The sequence below is a fragment of the Colius striatus genome, chromosome 4 (genome assembly GCF_028858725.1).
Source record: "Colius striatus isolate bColStr4 chromosome 4, bColStr4.1.hap1, whole genome shotgun sequence".
Taxonomy (NCBI): Eukaryota; Metazoa; Chordata; class Aves; order Coliiformes; family Coliidae; genus Colius; species Colius striatus.
In genome coordinates, this window is record NC_084762.1 from 96,121,157 (window position 1) to 96,129,841 (window position 8,685).

Here is an 8,685-nt window from a genome sequence, read left to right on the forward strand (position 1 = left end):
TGCCTGCCTGGCTCCCTGTTTAAAGAGGATATGAACATCCTTGAATGTGTTCAGGGGAGGGCACCAAAGGTGGGGAAGGAGCTGGAAGGGAATATCCTATGAGGAGTGGTTAAAGACTTTGGGCTTGTCTAGCTTGGAGGAAAAGAAGTTCATTGTTCTCTATAGCTCCCTGAGGAGGGGAGGTGGAGAGGGAACTGTTGTTCTTTTCTCCTTGATATTCAGCAATAGGATGAGTGGAAATGGTTCAAAGCTGTACTGGGGAAGGTTTAGACTTGACATTAGGAAGCATTTCTTTACAGAGAGGGTGGTCAAACACTGGGACAGGCTTCCTAGAGAGCTGGTCAGTGACCTTAATGTTAAAATAGACATTTGGACCATGCCCTTAACAATATGCTATAACTTTTGGTCATCCCTGAATTGGTCAGGCAGTGAACTAGATGTAGGTCCCTTCCTACTGAAATGATTGCAATTCTATTCTAGTTAAAAGCTGGAACATAGAATGTTCCACTTAAACTTAAGGAAAAACTTTTGTACTGTAAGGGTGGGGGAGCCCTGGCCCAGGCTGCCCAGGGAGAGTGTGGAGGCTCCTTCTTGAGAGGTTTCCAAACCTGCCTGGACACGTTCCTGTGTGACTTGATCTAGGTGGGACCTGCTTGAGCAGAGGAGTTGGACTGGATAGTCTTTAGTAGTCCATCCCAACCCCTAATAATCCATCATTCTATCATTTTATCATTCCATTATTCTATTCTATTCTATTCTATTCTATTCTATTCTATTCTATCCCATACCATCCCACCTCATTCCATTCCATTCCATTCCATTCCATTCCATCCCATCCTTCTATTCTATTCTATTCCATCCCATCCCATCCCACCTCATTCCATTCCATTCCATTCCATTCCATCCCATCCCATTCTTCTATTCTATTCTATTCCATCCCATCCCATTCCATCCCATCCCACCTCATCCCATTCCATTCCATCCCATCCCATCCCATCCCATCCCATCCCATCCCACCTCATTCCATTCCATCCCATTCCATTCCATTCCATTCCATCCCATCCCATCCCATTCCATCCCATCCCATTCTTCTATCCCATCCCATTCCATTCCATTCCATCCCATTCTTCTATCCCATCCCATCCCATTCCATTCCATCCCGTCCAATCCCATCCCATTCTTCTATTCTATTCTATTCTATTCTATTCCATCCCATCCCATTCCATCCCACCTCATCCCATTCCATTCCATCCCATCCCATTCCATTCCATCCCATCCCATCCCACCTCATTCCATCCCATTCCATTCCATCCCATCCCATTCCATCCCATCCCATCCCACCTCATTCCATCCCATTCCATTCCATTCCATCCCATCCCATTCTTCTATTCTATTCTATCCCATCCCATCCCATCTAGAGCAGCCAGCTATTTTCCTGCCATGTTTTTATTTTGCCACTCTTTCCATTAAGAATCCCCAAAATGCAACAACTGGAGCAGAAATAAAGCAGCAAATCTCCAATACTGTGTGGATACTTCAAGGTAAATTCCCTGCCATCACCACCCTGGTGATTCATCATGAAATAAAACCCAATGGGCATCTTTACAGCACAGGAATTACATGGAAACATTCTCCTCCACGCTTCTGGCTTTGGGATTAAGATGTTGATGTAAACAAGTCCAAAGTCTTAAGGCTGAAGTAGAACACACAGATAGCTCTTTCCTATTTAATGATGTGGTAAGAGGCAGACAGCATCCTGAGGGCAACCAGAGATGTAGGAGACAAAGTGACTGTGCAAACACACTGAAGATGATCAGTGAAGGGGGAAGCTGTGATGGACCACCTCACATAGAATCATGGAATCAGAGAATGGTGGGAGTTGGAAGGGACCTGCAGAGCTCATCCAGTGCAACCCCCCTGCAGAAGCAGCTCCCACCTAGAGCAGCTCACACAGGAACGTGGCCAGCTGGGGCTTGAAGCCCTCCAAGGAAGGAGCCTCCACACCCTCCCTGGGCAGCCTGGGCCAGGGCTCCCTCACTCAAACACTCCAACACTTTCTCCTGATGTTTCAATGGAACTGGTTGTGTTGCAGCTTCAGCCCATCACCCCTTGTCCTGGTGCTGGATACCACAGAACAAAGTGCTGCCCCAACCTCCTGACACCCACCAGGGAGATATTTGTCACTATTCATGAGCTCTCCCCTCAGGCTCCTCTTCTCCAGGCTCAGAGGAAACTTCTTCCCTTTCACCTGGTGCAGCTCCAGCCCATCAGCAATGCTGAGAATGTGAATAGAAGGAAGCCAGTGGAATGAATCCATCATCATGACACGAGTTGTTGCTACTGTTTTGCCTGCAAAATATTCTCCCAGTCCCACAAGCCTTGTCTATGAGCTAACAATGCTCAGGCCCAGCCACATCCTCAGAGGTTCATCTGCTCTCAACATACAAAGAGGCAGCAGCCTCCAAAGCAAACTGTAGCCCAACAGAAGTCTCTGAGCCATTCCAGTGTCCTTTCAATACCCTGAGCATAACCTCAGAGGCATCGGGAATGAGCTGCTCTTCTGATTCCCTCATGTGATTCCCTCTTGTGATTCCCTCTCCCTTTAAAAACCCATTCCTAGGGGGAATCCCAGGAATGGATGTTTTCCTCTTCCACTGGCCACTCAGCTCCTTGTCAGCAATATGTTTTGTGGTGACATTTCATCTTGTACCTTCCAAGTCAACAAACACTGCAGTGGGATGCACCTGACACAATACATCCATTTACTCTGCAGAGGCTTGCAGGTGAACTGCTCCTCACCTTTGCAAAGTGCCTGTCAAAGCCAGTCAAGGGAAACAGGTAATCCACAATGCCACTCATTTCTTGATGAGCCTTTTGTCTGAAGCAGCTCTGATGGGTTGTGCATGTGTCTGCCTGACAGCAAAAAGGAAGACATGTGGTGATTCACCCAGGAGACATCTATGTTAGAGAAGAAAGGCTGTACTTAGCTCAGATGACTCCCACTTGGGATTTTGTGTCCAGTTTCAATCTGTTTGTGACTGTGCAAATCATCAAAGGTTGTTGATTTCCACAACTTCTGTTAGCTGGTGCTCCCTCAACTTTTGCCCCTGGCCACAGAGAATCCAGTGCTGTTGTGTTTTTCCTTTCATTGTGCTGGAGTTTTGATGACTTTAATCAGAGAATCACAGCATGGTGGGGGTGGGAAGGGACCTTTAGAGCTCATCCAGTCCAATTCCCTGCTAAAGCAGGTTCCCCATGCTCAGGGGACACAGGGACGTGTCCAGGTGGGTATTGAAGAGCTCCAAGGAAGGAGCCTCCACACCCTCCCTGGGCAGCCTGGGCCAGGGCTCCCTCACCTCAGCACCAAAGGACTTGCTCCTTGGGTTTAAGTGGAACTGGTTGTGTTCCAGCTTTTGTCCATCACCCCTTGTCCTACCACTGGATACAGCACAAAAAAGTGCTGTCCCATCCTCTTGACAAACATCTTTTAAATACTTGTAAGTGTTAATGAGCTCTCCCCTCAGGCTCCTCTTCTCCAGACTGAACAGCCCCAGGTGCCACAGCCTTTCCTCACAAGGAAGATGCTCCAGTGCCCTCAGCACCTTGGCAGCCCTGCACTGGCCTCTCTGCAGCACTTCCCTGTCTCTGCTGAGCTGGGCAGCCCAGCACTGGCCACAGGACTCCAGCTGAGCCTCAGCAGCTCTGGCAGAGCAGAGGGGCAGCACAACCTCCCTGGCCCTGCTGCCCACACTCTCCTCAATGCCCCCAGGCTGCCATTGGCTTCTTGCCCACGTTGCTGCTCATGGGGAGCTGCTGCCCCCCAGCACTGCCAGGTCCCTCTCCTGGAGCTGCTCCCCAGCAGGTGCCCCCAGCCTGTGCTGGTGCTGGGCTGGTTCCTCCCCAGGGCAGGACTCTCCCTGCCCCTCAGCAGCTTCCTCAGTGCCCAACTCTCAACCTGCCCAGCTCTCCCTGCCTGGCAGCTCAGTCTCTGGTGCATCAGCCAGTGCTCCCAGTTTGGTGCCAGCAGGGAACTCCCTGAGGGCATCTCTGTGCCTTCATCCATCTCAGTGATGAAGATGCTGAACAAGACTGACCCCATAACCAATCCCTGTGGAACCCCACCTGATTCTGTGCCATTGATCACCACTCTAATGACCTTAAATGCCTTTTCCAACTGTAATGATTGTGTGATAGGCTCACTATTTAGGTGTAGCTCATGGTAAGGCACCCAGGTGTGGACCTGGTGACAAACATTGCTGCCAACGTGAGACCTGAAGCAGTAGCATGAGGGACAGGTTTCCTGATACAGGGAAGAGTCTCAGCAGTCAAAGGCACTGCTGAGGATACTAAAGAGTTGACAAAGTGATGTCAATCACTTCAGGGCTCAGTTGCAGACTCAGCTTGAGTCCCTGCTTTTGGCAAAGATGAAACCTTAAGTGACTGGGGAGAACATGATTCCCTTTCTGCTGCCCTCTGCTCAACCAAAGCTTAGTTGATAGAGGAGAAAAATCTCCCTGCTAAGAGGAGGGAGGTACCAGGCCCTGCAGCTGGCAAGTCTCTGCATGTTTTCCACTCCTGAACTAACTGCAAAGGGTTGTGCATAGATTAACAGTGCCATCAGCTGATTAAAGAGTGAATCAAGACACCAGAGACTCCCAACCCACAGCAGCCCCCCCGTGGATTCCCCCAGCACCCTTCAGCCTGGGCTGGAGATCATCCAACTGCCATACAAAAAGTTGCATGCTCACAAGATCCTCTCACATGCTGGAACATGCACTTATGGGTCATAATGCAAAAGCTTCCACCTATGGTTTGCAGCAGGACAGAAAAGGCAATCACAGCATCACAATGAATGCAAGAGGCTTTTGCTTCAGGACACATCCAGGGTGTGTCTACACTGGTCTTGATAAGGGACCAGGATCCATTCTCTGATCCTGATAATGACTGGAACAGCTCATCCCTTTGTAGCTGAACTCTATTAGTCCCCCAAACCTTAACAGCCTCGTGGGAAACATCCTTGGCCAACTCTGTGCTTTAGAGTGCCTTGGAACACTCTCCCTGGAACAGATCCAGTGGGTTCAAGCCATAATAGGAGCATGCAAACTGCTGCATATCCTATGATTCTACACTCCTCAAGTCCATGGAAGGACTGGTACAGTTTAAAGGATCCCTAAACCACCTGATTTGTAGTTGTCCATCCCTCTAGATGATCCAGAAGCACATGTTGGACACTTTGCATGTCTGGTGCAAATGCCTGTGAGACCTACATTCCCAGAGCTGACCAAGCTGGGCTCACTGGGGAGGTGATGCCTGGAGGGACTGTCCTCAACCCTGTGGGCAGAAGAAGATGAATCTGCAGCTGCAGAGTTCATATCCCTGGACTCCACTTTTTTTCTATCAGAGCACTGATCTCACCTCTTTTTTCTGAAAGTACAACAGGGATGGAAAGTTTCCTCCCACCTGCAGCTGCTTTTCAGCCCAGAGATGAGTGTGCTCAAGCCAGAACTTGGGAGACAGGAGTACAGTTTCTTTCTCTGCTTGGATAGGTTCAATAGCCCATCTCACATCTTCAGCCAAGCACCAAAATGAAGCACAGACATTGGAGAAGTGGAGGAAGAGCTCTACAGATTAACTGGGCCTCTGGATTTCTCTTTGATGCTCCCCAATGCTGAGGTACACGTGCTTCACATCAAACAGCCCCTGCAAGAAAGACCTGAAGAGCTCCTAGGGGAAGGCTGCTCAGACTTTCACCCTTCTGCAGCCTCATGAAACCTGCATTCCTTTCTGCCCAGTGGCAGTTTCATCAGGAGGGTGGAGAGCAGCTCCACCCCAACAAGCCCATAGTCTTGTTATGAGTGCACGCCCCTGAGAGGTGGCAGCTTTGGTCAGCTGAACACATCATCAAGCATCGCTGCAGCCCTGCTCACAGGCAACACAGATTCCTACCACTGAGTCACAGGAGAAGAGCTCAGCCATCCAAATGGTCCCCCAGTACAAATGGAGTCTCCTTGAATCCCAGGAGCTGAGCTGGAGTTGGCTCAATCCACTGATTGTCTGTTTTCCTACACTCCAGCCATCACCATGATGTCTGGCAAGCTGACAGCAGGCTCCTGCCTTGCAGATCCCAAGGGAAGCATTGACATCAGGTAGACAGATGCCATGGCTGCAGTGTCAAATAGGACTGTTGGATGCTCATCTCATGGCAGAAGGATCCCTTCTGCTTCCACCTGGGACTGGAGTGGCTGTTGCTGCCAGACAACATCCAGCCCTGGGTTGGGCAATGGAGGAAAGAAGGTGATAAATCCGAGGTGGTTCAGAAAAGGACCACTGGAAGGATTAAAATCCTGGAGGACAAGCTTGCCAGAGGAGTCCTGTCATCAAACCCTATCAGAGACAAAACACATCTCCATGGGGGAGAGGAAGATTGCAACAGTGAACAAAGGAGTTCAGTAGAGCAAGTGTAAGAGCCTGTAGGAGCTGTGTAAATGAGAGGAGGAATGTTTTACACCAAGGCAATAAAACCCACCAGAACACCTTATCACAGCTTGGTGTGTACTCCTTGTCACAAGACATGCCTACAAAACAGGCCTTCCTTCTCCTTCAAACAACAATGAACTGTAACAGGAGTCAGATCAGATGGTTGTAAAGCACATTGCCTTACCTGTGAGCACTGGATTGACATCACCTGCCTTTCCTGCAGGAGTGATAAGCACAGGGAGATTAGATCTACCCAGATTACCTCATCAGCTAAGGGCAAGCTCACAGGGACAGCTTGGTAGGGGTTTTGGATTGATAGCACTGGAAACTCAGGCTTTTGGCACACAAAGCTCCCTACACACCACAGCTCATCTCTGTTCTCAGATCTTCAGACCTGACGTGCCATTTTCAGCTGAAGTCCCTCATGGCTCACATCAACCAGCACTCAAAACCTTGCTTGGGGTTTATTCCACCACTGACAGATGGGAATTGAGGTCCTCCTGAGCCCCACAAGCTGTGTAAGGCTGTTCCAACTGCTGCATCAAACCCCTTCTTCCACTTACTTACCAAATTCCACCTTCAAGCCAGTGGCATTCCTACCCTGCCTTTGTTTTTTAGCAAGAACCCACTTTTCCTTAGTGTTTGAGACCCTGCCTCTGATTGCCAATCTCCTTTAACTCCTACTACTCTTAACACAGCCCTAATCCAGTGTGATCTTTCAGCTTCCACAGCCTTTCTCTCTGTAGCTCTGTTTTCAACCCCTTCCTGGGAAACAGAACCAAATCTCCACTCTGTTCTGTTCTGCCAAGCTGAAAAGGGCCATTTTATTCCCCAGTGTCACCTTTTGGGGTGGATCCTGTTCTCCCAGCCTTCCCATTAGATTCCATCTGCTGGTTTTTTCCCACCCCCTCATTGTTTTTTCTTCACAGGGGTGAGAAGCCACCAGAGCTTCAGGCAAGGCTGCTAGCACTTCCATAACCACCCTGTTAACAGCCTCCCAACACACAACCTGACATCACCTCTGTTTGGGTTTTGTTTTCAGGGCTCACCAGAGGCTGATATTTATCTTTAGGTGAGCTGGTAATACCTGGAAGCCTTCCCTTTTCCTCCACAGTTTACTGGCACTCCTGCACACTCAGCCAGTCTCCTGAGTGTGTGGGAATATCCAGCTCTGGGGTTTTCCTGATGATGCTCTGATGATTTCCTGATGCTCTGGTGCTTTCCCATTGCTCTTCCTTTACAGTTAGACCTCAATCCTCTTCAAGCCATTAGAGTTAAGTGGCTTTGCATTGGTCACAAGGAAACAATCCTATTGTGCTGATTCATCCTGTGTCAAGGGCAGCTTCTACCAAGCTTGACAGACTTGAAGACCATTACAACATGCCCATGGGGACACCTCCACACATGCAAACTGCAAGCAGCCCTCTGTGCTCACTGAGGCTGAAAGCACTGGATCTTTTCCAGTTTCATGGGTGTTAATTAAAAGCTTGCTCAGATGTACCTTGTACTGCCCAGTTGCTGCACCAGGTCTGGTGGATTTCCCAGAGCAGAGGGGTTTTTTTCCTACACAACCCAGAGCTTTGTGCATGTTGGTTTTTTTCCTTTGTGTGCCTGGTTTCTGACAGCACAGCAAGATCAAATGAAGAGAAATGATGCTTTTCACTCTCAGAGCCAAGGGAGCATTAGGGCTGCTCATCTTTCCCACAGTGCTGATCCCTCTGCTTTGTGTCACCTGTGACCATGCAAATCTTCATTAGCAATGCTTCTCAAGTTACTGAGAACTCTTTAGGGAGAAGCATTTTATACTCCCCCCTCCCAAAAAAGCCCCATCCTCAAGCTGGGAGTGAGGACAAGCTGCTGGGAATGGCAGCAATGCCTTTCATGCATTGCAGCAACGAGCTTAGGACATGGAAACCCCCCAGCCATGGAATCAGCTTGTGCACTCATCTTGTCTCCATCCCCTGAAGCCTCTTGAGTGCTTCACAGTGATTCACAAACTTTTCTGCCTTGGCTTCTACAGCTGCTTTACAGGGAATTGCATAATGGTGGGATTTCCCACCCTGGACCACAACAAAAAGTCTAGCAGCTTTTCCTATGAACTACAAGATGCTGTTGGCTCAGTCAAAAGGGAGGAGCAAAGCATTTCTCTCTGACTCCAAGCTTTTTAAGTTGCTTCCACAAAGAAAAAGCCCCCCACCTGTGCTATGT